We start from the raw sequence: 23,192 nt of genomic DNA, 5'->3' as shown, positions 1-23,192 counted from the left end.
TTCTAATTTACTTATCTATTAAACCCTTAACAACCCCCCCCATATACACTCACACCAATAACAATAATAATAATAACTTTACCACCCTATCTTACGTTAAAAGCCTTGGTCCACTTAGACAGGATACAAGGTTCACACTGAGAACAAGCTAAGTAAAGTACTACTGGATAAGCACTGAAGCTGGATGCAGCTTAGGGATAGTGAGACCACGTGGTACCCTAATACAAAACACAATACTTAGGAGTACCCAAAACACTGGCAAATACTACCCCCAGGTCTCACCAATCGTTACTGCCAGAGTAGGCACACTTAAAACACCATACTTAATGTAATGGTACAGGAACTTAAGGTAAGGGGGAATAAGTAAGAGAAGAAGGGAGGAGAGTAGGGGTGCAGCTACAGAGTAGGTCTCGTCCCCACGAACACCAGCCAGCAGAAGAACGCTCCCAGCGACCAGCTTAGGCCTCCCGCATGTGGTGGTGCCGGAAGGAGCCTAATTGATCGTGCAGCTAAGCACATTAAAAATCTTACCCCTATGCAACATATTGTTACTTTACAAATGATTAAAGTATTAGTAAACATAGTTGGTGCCTATGTTATTATTTAATAATCAACCCCCAGCTCAGTCTTTAAAAGCTCTTTAAGAAACAAGAATAGTCTTACGTCTGGCAGGGAAGATACAAACAATTTCAGCTGGTGATGCGTTCAACTATACCATAGGAAAGTTTAATAACTCAATTTTGTCCTCTGGTTTCCACTGAAGAACCTAGGGTCGTAACACTCCTCCCCCCTTCAGAGAAAAAAAAAATGTGACTACTAGAATAGTAGTCATATTACTGGGTGTTCCACCTGATCATCCCCAGTTTGCAACAACACTGCACCAGCACCCGAGTCAGACGCGTCAACATCAATTTTAAATGGTCAGTCGAACCTTGGACTAGCAAGCACTGGGGCGGAAGCTAAGATCAATTTCAAATTTTTAAATGCCTCTGCACAGTCTGATGACCACTTAAATTTAACGGCCTTCTGCAACAAGCCTGTGAGAGGAGTGGCAACACTGGAAAAGTTCTGACAAAAGCGTCGATAGTACGCACACATGCCGATATACCGATAAATCTTTGAACGTCCTTTTTAGACTTTAGCACTGGATATTCCAGAATGGCACTGATTTTATCTTGCCGAGGTAACACTTTTCCTTGGCCCACTTCATAACCGAGGTACGTCACTGTGCCTTGGCCAAAATGACACTTTAAATTGCATTTAAGGTAAGATTTGCCTTTTTCAAGATTGCGAACAACTGGCATAACCTAGCTATGTGGTTAGCCCAATTACTGTCAAAGAGTACAATATCATCTAAATACGCCCGACAATTTGGCACCTTAGCGAGCAGAGAGTTCATGAGTCTCTGGAATGTGGCAGGGGCATTACGCAAGTCGAACGGTAACACTTGATACTCAAAAACACCCTTGGGTGTCACGATCACAGTTAGTTGTTTAGCACGTTCAGTGAGTGGGATTTGATAATACCCCCTCGAGAGGTCGAATTTCGAGACGGACTTGGCGTTTCCCAGCTCGTCGATGCAGTCCTCGAGGAGGGGCAGCGGGTAGGCATCCACAATGGTCATCTTGTCGAGCTGCCGATAGTCGGTGCATAATCGCCAGGAGCCGTCTGGTTTGGGGACCAAAAGGCAGGGCGAGCACCAAGAGCCCTGGCTCGGCCGGATGAGGCCGTGCTGGAGCAAGAAGTCGACCTCCTTCCGTACGATGGCCTTCTTTTCTGGACTCATCCGATAGGGTTGAAAGCGAATGGTGGTGTAGTCCGTCAACTCGACATCGTGGCAAATGGCATCAGTCTGGGTCTCGGGACCTCCCAGAACAGACTGGAGAATTCATCAACCAACGACAGCACCTCTTCACGTTGGGCCATCTGCAAATGGGACAGTACCTCCTCCACAGCATTCACAAAACTAGAAATGTTGAAAATGAGATTAGTTTTGGGTCCCCACAACAATCATCCCCTCTCTCACTGGAAATGGAAACATAGGTTAGTGCAATGGGCCTGGGGCCCTGGAACTTCTTCAGACGATTTACATGTACGAGCATTACCTGGTTACGCTTGTCAGAGTGCCTCACTTTGTACGTGAGGTCCCCAGTCTTTTCTGTCACAATGTAGGGGCCTTCATACTTGTGGGACATAGTGTTCCCTAGTCGAGGCTTTAATACCAGGACAGGGTCGCCAGGCTGAAATACCCGCAACATAGATTTAGCATCATTACGTTCTTTCATGTTTTCTTGGGCCTTCTCAAGATACTTTAGTGCCGCTGCCTTGCAGTCCTTGAGTCTCTGGTGGTGTTGCGCAAAGAAAGCCGAACCTTCGGTTAACGTTACGTTCCCTAACAGGTTCTCCTGTAACATTTGCAAGGGTCCACGAACTTTATGGCCAAAGACTAACTCAAAAGGAGAACAACCTAGTGAACTTTGTAATCCCTCTCTAGCTGCAAACAAAACATACGGTAAATTCTCATCCCAGAAGGTGTGGGAACTCTCGCACGATGTCTTCAACATCTGCTTCAGAGTTAGATGGAAACGTTCAAATACCCCCTGACTCTGTGGATGGTATGGGCTGGAAACCTTATGAGTTATTTCATGGTCCTTACAAAATTGCTCAAAAATATCAGACTTAAAGTTAGTACCATTGTCAGTTTGCACGACCCGAGGCAGTCCAAAAGTGGAAAAAAATTGCAACATACGAGCAATAACAGTTTTTGCTCGGATGTTCCTTACAGCAAAGGCCTCTGGGTGACGAGTAGTGATACACATCATCGTGATTAGGTAAATATTACCAGACTTAGTTCTAGGTAATGGTCCAACACAGTCCATTACCACATGAGAAAATGGTTCCTCTGGCACAACAATAGGCCTTAGAGGAGCTTTAGGTGGAGTCTGGTTTGGTTTCCCAACCAGTTGACAAACAATACACGCATTACAAAATTTTGCCACATCGCTTTTCAGCTTGGGCCAGAAAAAATACTTTAAAATTTTGTGATACGTAATATTAATACGTTGATGTCCCCCAATAGGATCATCATGAGCAGCTGCCAAAACTCTTTCTCTATAGTAGGTCGGCAACATAACCTGGTGGACTACCTCCCACTCATTTGACAAGGGAGCACTCTGTGGTCTACATTTTCTCATCAAAATCCCATCATTGTAGTAGTACCCAGTTGCTGCATCTACAATTTCCTCCATGGAGACGGCTGTCTCATGACAATCTGCAAGAGTGGGGTCAGCTTTCTGTAACTCACTCAAGCAGGCATCTAGGCCTTGGTCAGATGCCATTGGCCAAGGCTCAACAGTGTTCTCCTCCACCTCCCCACTACTCTCGGTAGGTGGTGGTGGCAGGCTCTCCACAATGTCCTCGGCCACATCATCGAATTGGGCCATGAATGTGTCCGCAAGGTCCACTTGGTTTTCACCACTCGGAAAGTTCCTCGTGTCCTCTGGATTTACCACCTTGGCAAGCACAGGGCTGCCCTTACATTTAAGTCCCATAGACCTGGTCACTGCGCACGCAGGGTACACAACATTATCCTTTGCGGCGGGTGGATCCAGGCAAACCTTAGGGGTAGGCAACATAATAGGCAGTCTGGAGTCCCCTACCTTATCCCCTGCTAAATCATTACCAACTATTACATCAACATTAGGGAAAGGTAGGTATGAAGTGACTCCGACTGTACAAATACCCTTGTGGAAATTAGATTCCAGGGTAACCTTATGGAGGGGTCCTGCTCGAGTATCACTAGTGACACCCTCGACCAGTACCACCTCTCCAGTGTCGAGAGTGTTGGCACCTTGCAACGCACTCTCTAAAATTAAAGTCTGGATGGCACCAGTGTCTCGGAAGATCACCACGTCCTTCTAGGAAGAACCCTCAGACAAAAGTAGTCTCCCTTTCGATAAGAATGGGGTAAGCAAGTCCAACCACTGTGGGTTGGAGGTCTTACTCCCTAACCCTTCCGAAGTCCTCAAGCCCTGTGTCACAACTTGAGCATTAGGTCTTTTTTCCGGGTACAGTTGCCAACAACAGCTAATAACGTGGTTTGGACGTTTACAGTGACCACAGAAACGTCGGGGAGAAGAGACATTACTAACAGAATTACCCTTCGGTTCACCCATAGGTGCCGTGGGGCTAGACACTTTAACAGGGTTAGTTATGTCTGAAACAGAAGGTGCAGTAGGTAAAGGGTTAGAATGAGCTGGTCTGGACTGGCTGTGGCTATAAGTTTTGCTACTCTGTGGGGTATAATTATTTTTATTGGGCCTTTTGCTCGCCAATTGGTAGTTTTCTGCCATCTTGGCCAAATCCCCTATCTTAGAATTTACCTCTATCCTACTTCTAATGTAATGTGAAACATTCTCTGGCATAATATCTATAAAATGCTCCATTAAAACTATGTTCCTGAGAGCCTTGTATGTTTCGGCTTTCGCCGAGCGAATCCATTTATCAAACAATCTAATTTGATCATTAACAAATTCAGTGAGCGGTTGGTTGTGAGTAGGCCTAAGGTTGCGATAAGCTTGGCAGTGAGCTTCAGGCGTAATTTCGTATGCCCGCAAAATATACGTTCCCTGACGTTATCATATTCAAAACACTCGTCGTCAGGCATGTTTATAAAAATATCTTGTGCTTTACCCCTAAGTCTTTCCCTGTAGGATTTTCACCCAGTCTTCCTTTGGCCAGTTCATGGACATGGCCAATCTCTGAAAATGGTTGAAAAACCATTCAGGGTCCGACTCGGAAAATTCAGGCAAATTATGCTTTTTCTCATAATGCCTGGGGTTTGACTCCCCGGCAGGTGGAGGTCCAGTGGCATTCGCTCTAATTCTAGCCTCCTCGGTTTTGAGTCTTTGCTCCTCTAATTTTATTCTTGCTAACTCTAGAGCTAACTCTATCCCTATGAGCTGCACTTTCTGCTTGGCTAGGCTGGCATAAAGGTGTATCACTTTCCAATAGTTCTTGATCAATACAATGTTGTAATATTTCATTCACCAAAGTCCACTTTATATCAGCGTCATTTAATTCTAGGCCAAATTCCTTGCCTAACAATACTAAATTAGACTTGGTAAGTTTCTTTATCACTACCACTGAAGGATTCTTTGCCAGTTCCTGCATTTCAGATGCCATCACTAATTAATTTAGCTCCTAGCCAAAGTAAAAATTAAAAAATAAAAATTGGAAAAAAACAAAAATTTGCATGGCCCCTAACACAAGGCCACACTTCACCTCAATCGTGAAGAGCTCCAGCTAGGTGTCCAGTCAGTAAAAATGAATCCTTTGCTAGATGAGCTAGAGCCTAGGCTAGCACAACCATTCTGCGGAAAACAAGAATTTTTAGTTTAGGCACTCAAAAATTTTAATTATTTTTTTTACAGTTTACTTTTCCTCCCGGTCAGGCCAACCACTTGTTATAATAAAGTGGTGGGCTTGCTATGGGGAAACTGGTACTATTAAGGGGTAAGGGTAGTTAGAAGACAGAGTTATCAAATATGGGAGAGCTAAAAGGCCCAGCCCCCAAAATAAACAATCCACAGTAATAATAACTTGCTACTAGACCATGTCAGTCTAAGGGTTGATCAATGCACTCCCACACAGGAAGAAGGGATACTCTGTTCTAATTTACTTATTTATTAACCCCTTAACAACCCCCCATATACACTCACACCAATAACAATAATAATAATAACTTTACCACCCTATCTTACGTTAAAAGCTTTGGTCCACTTAGACAGGATACAAGGTTTACACTGAGAACAAGCTAGGGTAAAGTACTACTGGATAAGCACTGAAGCTGGATGAAGCTTAGGGTAGTGAAACCACGTGGTACCCTAATACAAAACACAACACTTAGGAGTACCCAAAACACTGGCAAATACTACCCCCACGTCTCACCAATCGTTACTACCAGAGTAGGCACTCTTAAAACACCATACTTAGCTTAATGGTACAAGAACTTAAGGTAAGGGGAATAAGTAAGAGGAGAAGGGAGGAGAGTAGGGGTGCAGCCACAGAGTAGGTCTCGTCCCCACAAACACCAGCCAGCAGAAGCACGCTCCCAGCGACCAGCTTAGGCCTCCCGCATGTGGTGGTGCTGGAAGGAGCCTAATTGATCGTGCAGCTAAGCACATTAAAAATCTTCCTCTATGCAACATATTGTTACTTTACAAATGATTAAAGTATTAGTAAACATAGTTGGTGCCTATGTTATTTTTTTAATAATCAACCCCCAGCTCAGTCTTTAAATGCTCTTTGAGAAAAAAGAATAGTCTTCCCAGCAAACACATATCATCTACACAACGTTCGCCTATCTCTTCCCATAGGTGTGGGAATGATTTGCATTGAGAATGGTGCAGGAGAGCCTTTGAGAAACTTTTACTCAAAAAAATCCAAACACAAAGGTTTAATTATAAATTGTTTTTCTACAATTATTTTCCTCCAAATGTAAAACAAATAGTTTTCACATGTTTAAATATAAAATTTATGGTGTTTTTTTGTAAAATTCATTAATAAATTGTGAATGATATATATTGGCTGAGTGAAACCTTTAAAATCCATTTAGTTATAATATGAACAGAAAAAAGTAGTTTTCCAAATTTTCTAAAAATCGCTCTTTTTAACACAATTTGACTCCTTATGCATTCCACTAAACACTAATATCATGTTTAAATATATAATTTATTTATTATTCCCTAAGATAATTTATATAAATTATAAAAGTTGCTGGAAAGTGGTGAGAAAGAATCTGAAAACGTTTTGTTGTCTTATATTAGCGTGTTCTTATTAACTAGAGTGAGTAAGAGTGAGCGAGAGTGGGTAAGAGTGAGTAAGAGTGACTGAAGGTGAGTGAGAGTGCCAGAGAGTGTGTAAGTGTGAGTAAGAGTGAGTATAAGTAAGAGTGACTGAGAGTGAGTAAGAGTGACAGAGTGAGTGAGAGTAAGGGTGACAGAATGAGTAAGAGTGAGAGTAAAGTGATTGAGAGTAAGGGTGAGTATGAGAGTAAGAGTGATTGAGAGTTAGAGTGAGAGTAAGAGTGATTGAGAGTTAGTGAGAGTAAGAGTGATTGAGAGTAAGAAAGATTGAGAGTAAGAGTGATTGGGAGTAAGAGTGATTGAGAGTAAGAGTGATTGGGAGTAAGAGTGATTGGGAGTAGGAGTTAGAGTGAGAGTAGGAGTAAGAATGAGTATAAGAGTGATTGAGAGTAAGAGTGAGTATGAGTAAGAATGAGAGTAAGAGTGATTGAGAGTAAGAGTGATTGAGAGTAAGAGTGATTGAGAGTAAGAGTGATTGGGAGTAAGAGTGATTGGGAGTAAGAGTAAGAGTGAGAGTAAGAGTAAGAATGAGAATAAGAGTGATTGAGAGTAAGAGTGATTGGGAGTAAGAGTAAGAGTAAGAATGAGAGTAGGAGTGATTGAGAGTAGGAGTGATTGGGAGTAGGAGTGATTGGGAGTAAGAGTGATTGAGAGTAAGAGTAATTGAGAGTAAGAGTATGAGAGTAAGAGTGAGAGAGTGAGTATGAATGGGTAAGGGTGACTGAGAGTGAGTAAGAGTGACAGAGTAAGAATGACAGAGTAAGAGTGATAGAGAGAAAGAGTGACAGAGAATAAGAGTGACAGAGAGTAAGAGTGACAGAGTAAGAGTGACAGAGAGTAAGAGTGACAGAGAGTAAGAGTGACAGAGAGTAAGAGTGACAGAGAGTAAGAGTGACAGAGAGTAAGAGTGACAGAGTAAGAGTGAGTATGAGAGTGAGTAAGGATGACTGAGAGAAAGAGTGAGTAATAGTGCGTAAGAGTGATTGAGAGTTAGAGTGAGAGTAAGAGTGATTGAGAGTTAGTGAGAGTAAGAGTGATTGAGAGTAAGAGTGATTGAGAGTAAGAGTGATTGAGAGTAAGAGTGATTGGGAGTAAGAGTGATTGGGAGTAAGAGTAAGAGTGAGAGTAAGAGTAAGAATGAGAATAAGAGTGATTGAGAGTAAGAGTGATTGAGAGTAAGAGTGATTGAGAGTAAAAGTGATTGAGAGTAAGAGTGATTGAGAGTAAGAGTGATTGGGAGTAAGAGTGATTGAGAGTAAGAGTGATTGGGAGTAAGAGTGATTGGGAGTAGGAGTAAGAATGAGAATAAGAGTGATTGAGAGTAAGAGTGAGTAAGAGTAAGAATGAGAGTAAGAGTGATTGAGAGTAAGAGTGATTGAGAGTAAGAGTGATTGAGAGTAAGAGTGATTGAGAGTAAGAGTGATTGGGCGTAAGAGTGATTGAGAGTAAGAGTGATTGGGAGTAAGAGTGATTGGGAGTAGGAGTAAGAATGAGAATAAGAGTGATTGAGAGTAAGAGTGAGTAAGAGTAAGAATGAGAGTAAGAGTGATTGAGAGTAAGAGTGATTGAGAGTAAGAGTGATTGAGAGTAAGAGTGATTGGGAGTAAGAGTGATTGGGAGTAAGAGTAAAAGTGAGAGTAAGAGTAAGAATGAGAATAAGAGTGATTGAGAGTAAGAGTGATTGGGAGTAAGAGTAAGAGTAAGAATGAGAGTAGGAGTGATTGAGAGTAGGAGTGATTGGGAGTAGGAGTGATTGGGAGTAAGAGTGATTGAGAGTAAGAGTAATTGAGAGTAAGAGTATGAGAGTAAGAGTGAGAGAGTGAGTATGAATGGGTAAGGGTGACTGAGAGTGAGTAAGAATGACAGAGTAAGAGTGACAGAGAGTAAGAGTGACAGAGAGTAAGAGTGACAGAGAGTAAGAGTGACAGAGAGTAAGAGTGACAGAGAGTAAGAGTGACAGAGTAAGAGTGACAGAGAGTAAGAGTGACAGAGAGTAAGAGTGACAGAGAGTAAGAGTGACAGAGTAAGAGTGACAGAGAGTAAGAGTGACAGAGAGTAAGAGTGACAGAGAGTAAGAGTGACAGAGAGTAAGAGTGACAGAGTAAGAGTGACAGAGTAAGAGTGACAGAGAGTAAGAGTGACAGAGTAAGAGTGACAGAGTAAGAGTGACAGAGAGTAAGAGTGACAGAGAGTAAGAGTGACAGAGAGTAAGAGTGACAGAGAGTAAGAGTGACAGAGAGTAAGAGTGACAGAGAGTAAGAGTGACAGAGTAAGAGTGACAGAGAGTAAGAGTGACAGAGTGTAAGAGTGACAGAGTAAGAGTGACAGAGTAAGAGTGACAGAGAGTAAGAGTGACAGAGAGTAAGAGTGACAGAGAGTAAGAGTGACAGAGTAAGAGTGACAGAGTAAGAGAGTGAGAGTGATTATGAGAGAGTTAAGAGTGTGAGGTGTGAGAGAGTAGCAGGCCAGGGAGGCAGGATGTGTGGTCACAGGCGAGGCCTAGGCCTCGTGATCTCTAATGTTGGTTTTTATATATATGTGGGATTTTTTGTCCTGTTTCAAATTATAATTATTTAGCAGGAATGTAATAAGATATTGCACAGTATTAATGTGACAATAATATATGCATTATTTCCTTGATAATCAAACTTGTTGTTCAAAGATAATATACAATCTTTGAAGGAAACATTTTGAGAGCGCGAGCTGGCAACACTGGGCTGGTGGGTGAGAGAGACATATGGTTAGTTGTACTCAGACCTTCAGTGGTGAAGGGTGTGTCCCAGCTGGCCGCCACCAGCCGCCACCCGCCGCCACCCGCCGCCCACCACCACCCGCCACCCGCCACCACCCACCACCAGCCGCCACCCACCACCAGCCGCCACCACCCACCACCCACCACCTGCCACCACCCACCACCAGCCGCCACCCACCACCAGCCGCCACCCGCCACCACCCGCCACCTGCCACCACCCACCACCAGCCACCACCCGCCGCCACCCGCCACCCACCACCAGCCGCCACCCACCACCCACCACCAGCCGCCACCCGCCGCCACCCGCCACCCGCCACCACCCGCCACCACCCACCACCAGCCGCCACCCGCCACCACCCACCACCAGCCGCCACCCACCACCACCCACCACCAGCCGCCACCCGCCACCAGCCACCGCCACCCACCACCGCCACTCACCACCCGCCGCCACCACCCACCACCCGCCGCCACCCGCCACCCACCACCAGCCGCCACCCGCCACCACCCACCACCAGCCGCCAGCCGCCACCCACCACCAGCCGCCACCCGCCACCACCCACCACCAGCCGCCACCCGCCACCACCCACCACCAGCCGCCACCCGCCACCACCCACCACCAGCCGCCACCCGCCACCAGCCACCGCCACCCACCACCGCCACTCACCACCCGCCGCCACCACCCACCACCCGCCGCCACCCGCCGCCACCCACCACCAGCCGCCACCCGCCACCACCCACCACCAGCCGCCACCCGCCACCAGCCGCCACCCGCCACCACCCACCACCAGCCGCCACCCGCCACCACCCACCACCAGCCGCCACCCGCCACCACCCACCACCAGCCGCCACCCGCCACTAGCCACCGCCACCCACCACCGCCACTCACCACCCGCCGCCACCACCCGCCGCCACCCGCCACCCACCACCAGCCGCCACCCGCCACCACCCACCACCAGCCGCCACCCGCCACCACCCACCACCAGCCGCCACCCGCCGCCACCCGCCACCACCCACCACCAGCCGCCACCCGCCACCAGCCACCGCCACCCACCACCGCCACTCACCACCCGCCGCCACCACCCACCACCAGCCGCCACCCGCCACCAGCCACCGCCACCCACCACCGCCACCCGCCGCCACCACCCACCACCCACCACCACCACCCACCACCACCAGCCGCCGCCGCCACCACCACCCACCACCACCGCCGCCACCACCCATCACCGCCGCCGCCACCACCACCCACCACCACCGCCGCCGCCACCACCCATCACCGCCGCCGCCGCCACCACCCACCACAGCCGCCGCCGACACCACCGCCACCACCCACCACAGCCGCCACCACCACCCACCACCACCACCACCACCCACCACCGCCGCCACCACCAGCCGTCACAAGCCGCCACCACCCGCCACCGCCCGCCACCAGCCGCCATCACCACCACCACCACCACCAGCCGCCATCACCGCCACCAGCTGCCACCACCACCAGCCGCCACCACCACCACCACCAGCCGCCATCACCGCCACCAGCTGCCACCACCACCAGCCGCCATCACCGCCACCAGCTGCCACCACCACCAGCCGCCACCAGCAGCCGCCACCACCGCCACCACAACCTGCCACCAGCCGCCACCACCGCCCGCTATCAGCCGTCACCGCCCGTTGCCACAGTCGCCACCGCAAGCCGCCACCGCCAGCCGCCACCAGCCCCCCCACCGCCGATCGTCACCACCCACCACAGCCGCCGCCGCCCGCCACCGCCCGCCACCGCCCGCCACCGCCCGCCACCACAGCCGCCACCACCCACCACCCGCCGCCACCACCCACCACCACCAGCCGCCGCCGCCACCCACCACCCGCCGCCACCACCCACCACCACCAGCCGCCGCCGCCACCACCACCCACCACCACCGCCGCCACCACCCACAAGCACCAGCCGCCGCCGCCACCACCACCGCCGCCACCACCACCCACCACCACCGCCGCCACCACCCACCACCACCAGCCGCCGCCGCCACCACCACCCACCACCACCGCCGCCACCACCCACCACCGCCAGCCGCCACCCACCACCACCGCCGCCACCACTCATCACAGACGCCGCCACCCGCCACCGCCCGCCACCGCCCGCCACCACCGCCAGACACAGCCGCCAGTGTCCGCCACCGCCGCCACTGTCCGCCCGCCGCCTCCACTGTCCGCCCGCCGCCTCCACTGTCCGCCCGCCGCCTCCACTGTCCGCCCGCCGCCTCCACTGTCCGCCCGCCGCCGCCACTGTTCGCCCGCCGCCGCCACTGTCCGCCCGCCGCCGCCACTGTCCGCCCGCCGCCGCCACTGTCCGCCCGTCGCCGCCACTGTCCGCCCGCCGCCGCCACTGTCCGAACGCCGCCGCCACTGTCCACCACCGCCGCCACGGTCCGCCCGCCGCCACTATCCGCCACAGCCGCCACTGTCCGTCCGCCGCCACTGTCCGTCCGCCGCCACTATCCGCCACCGCCGCCACTGTCCTCCCGCCGCCACTGTCCGCCCGCCGCCACTGTCCGCCCGCCGCCGCCCTGTCCGCCCGCCGCCACTATCCGCCACCGCCACCACTGTCCGCCCGCCGCCACTATCCGCCACCGCCGCCACTGTCCGCCCGACGCCAGTGTCCGCCCGCCGCCACTATCCGCCACCGCCGCCACTGTCCGCCCGCCGCCACTGTCCGCCCGCTGCCACTATCCGCCACCGCCACCACTGTCCGCCACCGCCACCACTGTCTGCCACCGCCACCACTGTCTGCCACCGCCACCACTGTCAGCCCGCCGCCACCACTGTCCGCCCGCCGCCTCCACTGTCCGCCCGCCGCCTCCACTGTCCGCCCGCCGCCGCCACTATCCGCCCGCTGCCGCCACTGTCCGCCCGCCGCCGCCACTGTCCGCCCGCCGCCGCCACTGTCCGCCCACCACCACCACTGTCCGCCCGCCGCCACCACTGTCCGCCCGCCGCCTCCACTGTCCGCCCGCCGCCGCCACTGTCCGCCCGCCGCCGCCACTGTCCGCCCGCCGCCGCCACTGTCCGCCCGCCGCCGCCACTGTCCGCCCGCCGCCGCCACTGTCCGCCCGCCGCCGCCACTGTCCGCCCGCCGCCGCCACTGTCCACCCGCCGCCACTGTCCACCACCGCCGCCAAAGCCGCCACGGTCCGCCCGCCGCCACTATCCGCCACAGCCGCCACTGTCCGCCCGCCGCCACTGTCCGCCCGCCGCCACTGTCCGCCCGCCGCCACTATCCGCCACCGCCGCCACTGTCCGCCCGCCGCCACTATCCGCCACCGCCGCTACTATCCGCCCGCCGCCACTGTCCGCCCGCCGCCGCCACTGTCCGCCCGCCGCCACTGTCCGCCCGCCGCCACTATCCGCCACCGCCGCCACTGTCCGCCACAGCCGCCACTCTCCGCCGTACAGCCTCCCCTCTCTCCGTTAGTAAATAATTATAATTGTTAGTAAATAATAAAAGAAATATAAATTATTAGATTTTTTTTACCCTTATATTGGTTTTAATATTTAAATCGAAAATAATAATATAATATAAAATATAATAAAAATAATATAATATAAAATATAATTTAATTTCAAGAAATTTAACTTTAAACACAAAGATGTGAAAAGGGTTCAGATTATTGGCTCAAACCTTTCATAAGAGATTCATATTGGTATATGAATGGAATATGAATGACTCATGTTAGGAGTGTAAAGTTGCCACAACATCTCAAATTAGTGTTAGATACATATGTCTTGGTTATAAGTTTTGGAAACCTATTTAAGTCCACACACAATATCGTATCTGATACGATAAAACAAACGTTTCCAATACTTTCAAATACTTTCCAGATATGTTGTGGCAACCTAAAATTGTTTGCTGGGTTACGTCTGGCAGGGAAGATACAAACAATTTCAGCTCGTGATGCATTCAACTATACCATAGGAAAGTTTAATAACTCAATTTTGACCTCTGGTTTCCACTGAAGAACCCAGGGTCGTAACAGCAGGCTTGGGGCTCGACCAAACCACAGAGGAGGGAGGAAAAGTCCAGTCTGGGCCTAAACCGGGCCCCTGTAGTTGGGGCTACAGATCCCGGTCTTCCAGGATGGTCCGACTCAGGGGCCTGGTCGCCACTCTACGAGCCTGGGTAAGAGAAGTCATGTCGTCATCCATGCAGCAAGCTATATCAAAAGTTTGGGACCTGGAACCAAGGGATAACACCTTCCAGGGCAGCCAGGGAGGCCGAGCGCAGACCAGTGCAGGAAGGGTGCGTCATCCCCAGCGGTGTTCCCCCTTTTCAACAGGGGAGTCCTACTACATCGTCCATTCTCACACACTGGTGCTAAGACCTCATTCCCCCTATCACCTCAGCCTGGACACCCAACCATCCACTCAGGGCAGCCCCTCACAGGCGACCCCTCCAGCGGGTGGTCCGATGGCTCACAAGGCCCCTACGTGGTGCCCTTCAGCACGTACACCACCCAAAGAGGGGGCAAAGGCAACACACACTGGTCCCAGGAAAGTGTACGTGAGCCCCTCACCAAGGCAAGGAGGTACCATGGAGGGGAGAGAGTTGCACCTTACGACACTGGATGACAGAAGAGTAAGGGGAAACATGATCACAACCTACAAAATCCTCAGGGGTATTGACAGGGTGGACAAGGAAAACTATTCAACACTGGTGGTACATGAACAAGGGGAAACAGGTGGAAACTTAGTACCCAAATGAGCCACAGGGACGTTAGAAAGAACTTTTTCAGTGTCTGAGTAGTTAACAGATGGAATGCATTAGGCAGTGATGTGGTGGAGGCTGACTCTATACACAGTTTTAAATGTAGATATGATAGAGCGCAGAAGGCTTAGGAACCTGTACATCAGTTGATTGACGGTTGAGAGGCGGGACCAAAGAGCCAAATCTCAATCCCTGCAAGCACAAATAGCTGAGTACAAATTGGTGAGTACCCACGCACACACACACATGCACGCACACACATGCACACACGCACGCACGCACACACACACACACAATTCCCCCTTACCAGCCCCCCCCCTACCAGGGGGGGGGGCCTGGTAGCATGGTGGATAGCGCGCAAGACTCATAATTCTGTGGCACGGGTTCGATTCCTGCACCAGGCAGAAACAAATGGGCAAAGTTTCTTTCACCCTCAATGCCCCTGTTACCTAGCAGTAAATAAGTACCTGGGAGTTAGTAGCTGTCACGGGTTGCTTCCTGGTGTGTGTGTGTGCGTGTAGTGTGAAAAAAAATAAAACTAGTAGTTAGTAAACAGTTGATTGAGAGTTGAGAGGCGGGCCGAAAGAGCAAAGCTCAACCCCCGCAAACACAACTAGGTGAATACACACACACACACACACACAGTCTTGGGTCAGCTTTGATCGTGAGCAGACGTGTAGGGTCAGCGGTCACGTTAACCGAGGGAACAATAGGGTTCAAGGGAGCGGGTGTACTGTGCAGTGAGAATTGGGACAGTGTAAATTGAACAGTGGCATTGTTATGCAACACATTGATCACATCTCGTGGTGAATTATCTTAGTGAATTTAGAGAAGATAGCTAGTGAATATCGACTTCTTGAGGAAGCATCAGTCGCATCAGCCGGGACACAAGTGGAGACCTGAAGACCTCACAGGATTACCGACGACACGCCGTGTATTCACCTAGAGTGCTTGTGGGAGGCTGGCTGGTAAGTGTCTCTCATAAGTCTCCAACAGTGTACAAGGTTTATGTAATATCATATCATAGACACTATTGCATTTCATTCAATAATACAATCGTAATAATACAATCGTGGTTGACAGGTAACAGGGACAGCAACTGTGAGCTCACTGGGAACCCAGATAAGCCGCTAATCCTCCCCCACCCGCCGTAATCTGAAGACTACACCTCACCCATCTCTTAACCCACCATCTCACTCTCCCAACACACTCCCCCCCCCCCCACCACCACTCCCGCTCTCCCAAAATACTCCCCCCCCCCCACCACACCCACTCACACTAGGACTATTCTTGCTCTCTCTCTCTTGACAAGGGCAACATGGCAGGTGGACGCAACAGGGACACAGGGAACAGCCAAATTGATCAAACGAGGGACATGTTAACCCAAGTTCTGGAGGGATTCAGGAAGGAGATGCAGGAAATGTGGATTACAATTAACAACCTGCAAAGTGAGCTGACATCAGCAAGGGAGGAGATCAAATCCCTCACAGAAAAAAATAAAAAGACCGAGCATCAGATTATCATCCAAAGGGAAGGTGGGAATGTTACATTGGAAGGAAATGCCTCTGTACCTGAAACATTTGCAGACATACTGAAAAAGAGCTCAGAACCAATGGACACAGTGAGGGAGGTAGCGATGCAAGCAGCCACCTCACAGGAAGCAGCAAGATGCACCACTCAGCTGCTGGAGAGAAAAAGATCAGTGGTAGTTGTAGGCATAAAAGAACAGGAAGGATCCAACAGGCAAGAATGGAATAGCAAGGATAGAGAGGCAGTACAGGGGCTACTGAAGGGGTTACAGAAGGAAGGGGCTGAACAAAACATTGAGAAGGTTTTCAGGTTGGGCTGGTACAACAAGGACAGAAACTGACTTGTAAAGGTGGTGTTTACAAACGAAACCACGAAGGAGGATATTCTCGAAAGGAAGAGTCGACTGCAGCATGTGGAGGGATACAAGAAAGTATTCCTGCAGAGGGACAGGACGAAGGAGGAGAGAGCCAGGGCAGCAGAGGCAAGGAGGAAGCGCAGGGAGAGAGAAGCAAACCAGGAAATCACAGCCCCCAACACAACAGTCCAAGAGACAAGAGGCGAACCCAAAACCAGCATCCCAGCAACACCAGAGGGGAGGGAAACCCCACCACCCCCCTCTGCATAGAAACCCTCCCTTCCCCTCACCCTACCTGCCCCCACCCAGCCCTCCCTCTTCCCCCACCCCATTCTTACCCTGTCATCCCTTCCCCATTCCCATCATGTCCCCCCTCCCACCTTTCCCCCCCCCTGTCCCCCCTCCCCCTTCATCCCATACCCTCCCTATCCCTCCTCCCCCTCACCCTGTATCCTCCATGTCCCCCCTATCTCCATTACCCACACCCTACCTGTCCCTCCTTCCATGAAACCCCCACCGCTCACCCCAAATTCCCCTGAAACCCTGCAAACCACCTCACAGATCATCTCACCCACTGAAAAGCTTCCCACACCAGCAGAATGCTCGCCAAGAAAGGGACAAGAAAATGAACTGAAGAAAGTGAGCTTCAAGGCAATGTACACTAACATAGATGGAATTACTAATAAAACAAGTGAACTCGGAGAATGGGCACTAGAAGAAAACCCAGACATAATAGCACTAACAGAAACAAAGCTAACAAACACCATAACAAACACAGTGTTTCCACAGGGCTACTATGTAGTGAGGAATGAGAGAGAAGGGAGAGGAGGAGGTGGTGTAGCTTTGATACTAAGAGAAGGTTGGAGTTTCGAAGAGATGGTAATTCAGAACTGTGAAGGTTTCAGTGACTACATATCAGGCACCATAGCAACTGGAGGACAGAAAATTATAGTAGTAGTCATATATAACCCCCCACCGAATGTCAGAAGACCCAGACTGGAATATGATAGAAACAACTTGGCCACCATCAATATAATAGAGAGAGCAGCTTCTGTGGCTAGCAGGAACGGATCCAGGCTACTAATCATGGGAGACTTCAACCATGGAAAGATAGATTGGGGGAACAGAGACGCACATGGAGGCCCAGACACATGGAGAGCTAAGCTGCTGGATGTGGCAACAAGAAACTTTCTAAGTCAACACGTCAAGGGACCGACAAGAACGAGAGGAGAGGATGAACCAGCCTTGCTTGATCTGATATTAACCCTAAATGAATCGGATATAAGGGAAGTTAAGTTGGAAGCCCCCTTGGGAATGAGTGATCATAGTGTATTGAGCTTTGAGTACCTGGTTGAGCTAGGAATTATCACCCCCAAAAAAGAACTGGGAAACAAAGGGCTGGCGTACCGAAAGGGAAACTATGAGGAGATGAATAAATTCCTATGGGATATACATTGGGACACAGAACTCGGAACCAAGTCTGTACAAGACATGATGGACTATGTCACCAAGAAATGTCAGGAGGCTGTAAGCAGGTTTGTCCCAGCCCAACAAGAAAAAACAGAGAAGCAAAGGAAGAATCCGTGGTTTAATAGGGAATGTATGAAAGCAAAGGAGCTGAACAAAATGGCATGGAGGAACTTCCGTAATAACAGAACACCAGAGAGTAGAGAGAGATACCAGAGAACCAGGAACGAGTATGTTAGTGTGAGAAGAGCAGCTGAGAAAAGGTATGAAAATGATATAGCTAATAAAGCCAAGACCGAAACATAGCTACTACACTGTCACATCAGGAGGAAGACAACAGTGAAGGAACAGGTGATGAAACTTAGGGTGGGCGAGGACAGGTACACAGAGAATGACAAAGAGGTGTGTGAAGAACTCAACAAAAGGTTCCAGGAGGTCTTTACAATAGAACAGGGAGAAGTCACGGTGCTAGGAGAGGTGGCAGCAAACCAGGTGACCTTGGAAAGGTTCGAAATTACAAGAGATGAGGTCAAGAAGCACCTATTGGAGCTGGATGTGAGAAAAGCTGTTGGGCCGGATGGAATCTCACCATGGGTATTGAAAGAGTGTGCAGGAGTACTTAGCTTGCCACTCTCCATAGTGTATAGTAGGTCACTGGAAACGGGAGACCTACCAGAAGTATGGAAGACTGCTAATGTAGTAGCAATATTTAAAAAGGGTGACAGACAAGAGGCTCTGAACTACAGGCCAGTGTCCTTAACTTGAATGCCATGCAAGGTGATGGAGAAGATTGTGAGAAAAAACCTAGTAACACATCTGGAGAGAAGAGACTTCGTGACAACCCATGAACATGGGTTCAGGGAGGGAAAATCTTGCCTTACAGGCTTGATAGAATTCTATGATCAGGTGACAAAGATTAAGCAAGAAAGAGAAGGATGGGCGGATGGCATTTTTTTGGACTGTCGGAAAGCCTTTGACACAGTACCCCATAAAAGGTTGATGCATAAGCTGGAGAAACAGGCAGGAGTAACTGGTAGGGCGCTCCAGTGGATAAGGAAGTACCAAAGTAATAGGAAGCAGAGAGTTATAGTGAGGGGTGAGACCTCAGAATGGCGGGAAGTCACCAGTGGAGTCCCACAGGGCTCTGTGCTTGGACCTATCCTGTTTCTGATATACGTAAATGATCTCCCAGAGGGTATAGACTCATTCCTCTCAATGTTTGCTGACGACGCCAAAATTATGAGAAGGATTAACACAGAGGAGGACAGCTTGAGGCTTCAAGAAGACCTGGACAAGCTGCAGGAATGGTCGAACAAATGGATGTTAGAGTTTAACCCAAGCAAATGTAATGTAATGAAGACAGGAGTAGGAAGCAGGAGACCAGATACAAGGTATCACTTGGGAGATGAAATACTTCAAGAGTCAGAGAGAGAGAAAGACCTGGGGGTTGATATCACGCCAGACCTGTCCCCTGAAGCTCATATCAAGAAGATAACATCAGCAGCATATGCCAGGTTGGTTAACATAAGAACGGCCTTTAGAAACTTGTGTAAGGAATCTTTCAGAACATTATATACCATATCTAGTGACCTTAATTCGACCTCTAATTGTTTCAATTCTTTTGTTTACTTGCATTTATTGTTGTGTCTTGCCATAATTATTCTCTAATTTAGCAGACTCTATACTTTGTAAGCTCTTATTGTATTGTTATATTATTATATTGTTGTGTTTTGCTATAATTACTTTCTATTTTACAGCAGATTTGTTTTTCATCTGTTCCTGTAATTGCTTATCTTATTGTATCGTGACATTCTTATCTATATTGATATATATTATCTGTCTATTGTTACTTACAGTGTACCTGAGAGTACCTGTAAGCAATCTACCTCATTTTTCATTTTTGCTCAATTTGTTTTTGTATTGCTTAGTCTTGTTTATATTTTTTTTTGTATATCTATATCTTGTGTTTTCTATAGTCCATGTTTATATGTTTTTTCTTTAATCTCACTTATTACCTAGGTTTCCTAGCCTAGCCATACTCCCTTACTCCATTGTACCCCTGTAAGCCCCTTTTGTGTTTGTTTTGTACAGTATTGTGTACATTTTTTTTTCTTGTTTTTCCTGCAATCAGCTTTTTTTATGCAGTCAAGTATAGACCCAGAACTTAACCTCTTATCCACTATCTATGACAATAATCACCTTAATGATCTAAATTGCAGATATTTTGCAGCACATGATGTAAACAATGTATTAACTCATAATCACAATATCTCTGTAATCAATTTGAACGTTAGATCCCTAGGTAAACACTTCGATGATGTTAGTGCCTTGATTGAAGCTATTGACAACAAATTCTCTTTTATTATACTTACTGAAACATGGTTGAAAGAGGATACTACTGAACTCTTTAACATGCCTAACTACTCACCAATTCACAACTGTCGTCAACTTCAGAGAGGTGGTGGCCCTGCTCTTTACTACCACCAAGAACTAACATGCTTAAAAGAAATTAGAACTAGAGACTGCTATGGGGAGTATATCTTCGCCAGCTTCAGAGTCAAGGGTGCCGAGTCTATCCTGTCTGTGGGTGCAGTTTATTGAATTCCTAACACTGATGTGTCCGAACTCAACTCAAACCTTAGAAATCTAATACTTGATAACAGACTGAACAAAAACCACCTAATTATCGCAGGGGACATTAATATTGACCTCTGCGAGCCAAAACACCCTACTGCTGTTAGCTTCCTCAACTGTATGAATTCCTGCTTCCTCATACCCTTAATCACTAGACCTACTAGAATCACTGATAGCACTGCCACGACTCTAGATCACATCTGGACAAACATAACCTCTCCGCTTACTTCAGGTATAATCACCGATAGCACTACAGACCATTACCCCACATTTCTCTTAACTAACATTAGCAAACCACCTCTTGAGTCAAGAGAGATACGTTTTAGACATCACAATGAAACTGCTATAGACAATTTTATAACTGCTACTGATAATGTCAACTGGGAGTCCGAGTTAGGTAACATAGAGGACATCAACCTAGCAGTTCAAGCTTTTCTTCAAAAAACTCTTAGCCTTTATAATACCCACTGTCCTATGCTTACAAAACAAGTCACAACCAAAAGCCTTAACAATCCCTGGCTTTCAAAGGGAATACTTAAATCTATTAATAATAAACATGACCTTGAGAAGAAGTATAGGTTAGGAATTGTCTCCAAAGAATTCTCAAAGAATTACTCATTATTGCTATCTAAGATAATTAGACGAGCCAAAACAAAATACTACGAAGATAAATTTACCCAAATAAAGAGCAACATTAAACAAACTTGGAGAACAATTTTACAAATATTGGGATCAAAGAAGTCTTTAAATAACAAACCGACTCTCCTGTCTAATAACGATGGTCAGCTTTCAGCCTCTGATTCTGCTATTGAGTTCAATAGGTTCTTCTCTTCCATTGGTTCATCCCTTGCTAATGATATTCCATCTTCCAGTACTGACATTAAGGACTATCTTACAGGGAACTATCCACAGTCTCTGTACCTAAAGCCTATTAATTCCACTGACGTCAATGAGATAATCCTTTCCCTTAAAACCAAGTCTGGTGCCCTTGAGGAGATACCAACTTTAATTTACAAAAAAGCTTCCAGATATTTAGCCCCTGCTATTGCTTTGCTCTTCAACAAGTCACTTGAACTCCAAACCTTTCCAGATATTCTAAAAAAAGCGAGAGTAACGCCTGTCCACAAATGTGGTGATCTCACAGATGTTAACAACTACAGACCTATATCAATCCTGCCAAACTTGTCAAAAAATTTTGAAAAACTAATCTATAAGCAGCTTTACTCATATCTAGCCAAACTCAATATACTTAGACCTTGCCAATATGGCTTCAGGCCCAAAAAAAGCACTAACGATGCACTTATTAGTATGCTTAACTCGATTCATACAGCTCTTGATAAAAATGAGTTCCCTGTTGGGTTATTTGTGGACCTGCGTAAAGCTTTCGACACTGTCAACCACCAAAACCTTCTTCTTAAATTACATCGTTATGGTGTCAGAGGACACTCCCTTCAATACCTCAAATCCAACCTTACTGACAGGCTCCAATGTGTTTCTGTGAATAATACAATTTCTCCCACCCTACCCATCAACATTGGTGTTCCCCAGGGCAGCATACTTGGCCCTCTCCTCTTTCTCATCTACATTAATGACCTTCCAAATGCCTCCCAACACCTCAAACCAATTCTATTTGCTGATGACACAACCTTCATTTACTCCAGTCCTGATCCCCTTGCTCTAAATGCCACAGTAAATACTGAGCTAAATAAAGTCCATCTGTGGCTAACTGCCAACAAACTCACCCTTAACATTAACAAAACTTTCTACATTCTGTTTGGCAATAAATCCTCTAATCAAATAAATCTCAAAATAAACAATACCCAAATTTGTAACAAATTAGATGGCAAATTCCTTGGCATTCTCATTGACCACAAGCTGAATTTCCAGGGACACATTCTAAACATATCAAAAAAAGTTTCAAAAACTGTGGGCATTCTTTCTAAGATCAGATATTATGTACCACGCCCTGCCCTGGTGACTCTCTATTACTCCCTTATCTATCCATATCTCAACTATGGTATTTGTGCTTGGGGCTCTACTACCCAAAATCACTTACGTCCTCTAATTACTCAACACAAAGCTGCTATTAGGACAATATCCAATTCTGGCCCCAGACATCACTCGGTACCCCTACTCAAATCTCTGAATATGTTAGACATTAAGTCACTGCACATTCTCTCATGTGTATTATACATATATAAAACGCTAAACTATAATGCCAATCCTGATCTCAAAAGCTTCATAGAAGGTTTTAACAGAACCCATGAGCACCACACCAGAAATAAATACAGTTTTGATATTCCTGGAGTACGACTTAATCAAACCAGAAATGCTCTACAAATCAAGGGGCCCAGAATGTGGAATGACCTTCCCAACTATGTTAAAGACTGTACCTCTCTCAACCAGTTTAAATTAAAAACGAAGCTATACCTAATAAATTCCCTGTAACCTACCTTACCCCTCTGTTGTCAACCCATGTAGGTTTTTTTTTTTGTGTGTGTATTTTTTCAAATCAACGATGTTTGAATGTAATTTTCTGTAATTATTTGTAATTGTATTTGTGCTGCTTTTTCAACAATGTTCCCCCCTCTTTTACCTCTATTTTTATTTGTACTCAACACATTTTATTCTTTTTACCCATTAGTTTTAAGCTTTAGTCATTAGTGTTTTTTCCTGCCCGAAACGCTTTGCGTAATAGTGGCTTTAGGCATTGTATGTACTAGCTCTATCTATAAAGCCAACAAACATTGTAAAATCTCTTTATGTATGTACCTTTACCTAAATAAAAATTATTATTATTATTATTATTATTATTATTATTATTATTATTATTAT

This window comes from Procambarus clarkii, chromosome 72 (genome assembly GCF_040958095.1).
Source record: "Procambarus clarkii isolate CNS0578487 chromosome 72, FALCON_Pclarkii_2.0, whole genome shotgun sequence".
Classification (NCBI taxonomy): domain Eukaryota; kingdom Metazoa; phylum Arthropoda; class Malacostraca; order Decapoda; family Cambaridae; genus Procambarus; species Procambarus clarkii.
The sequence above is the reverse complement of the archived record's forward strand: the minus strand, read 5'-3'. Positions refer to the sequence as shown.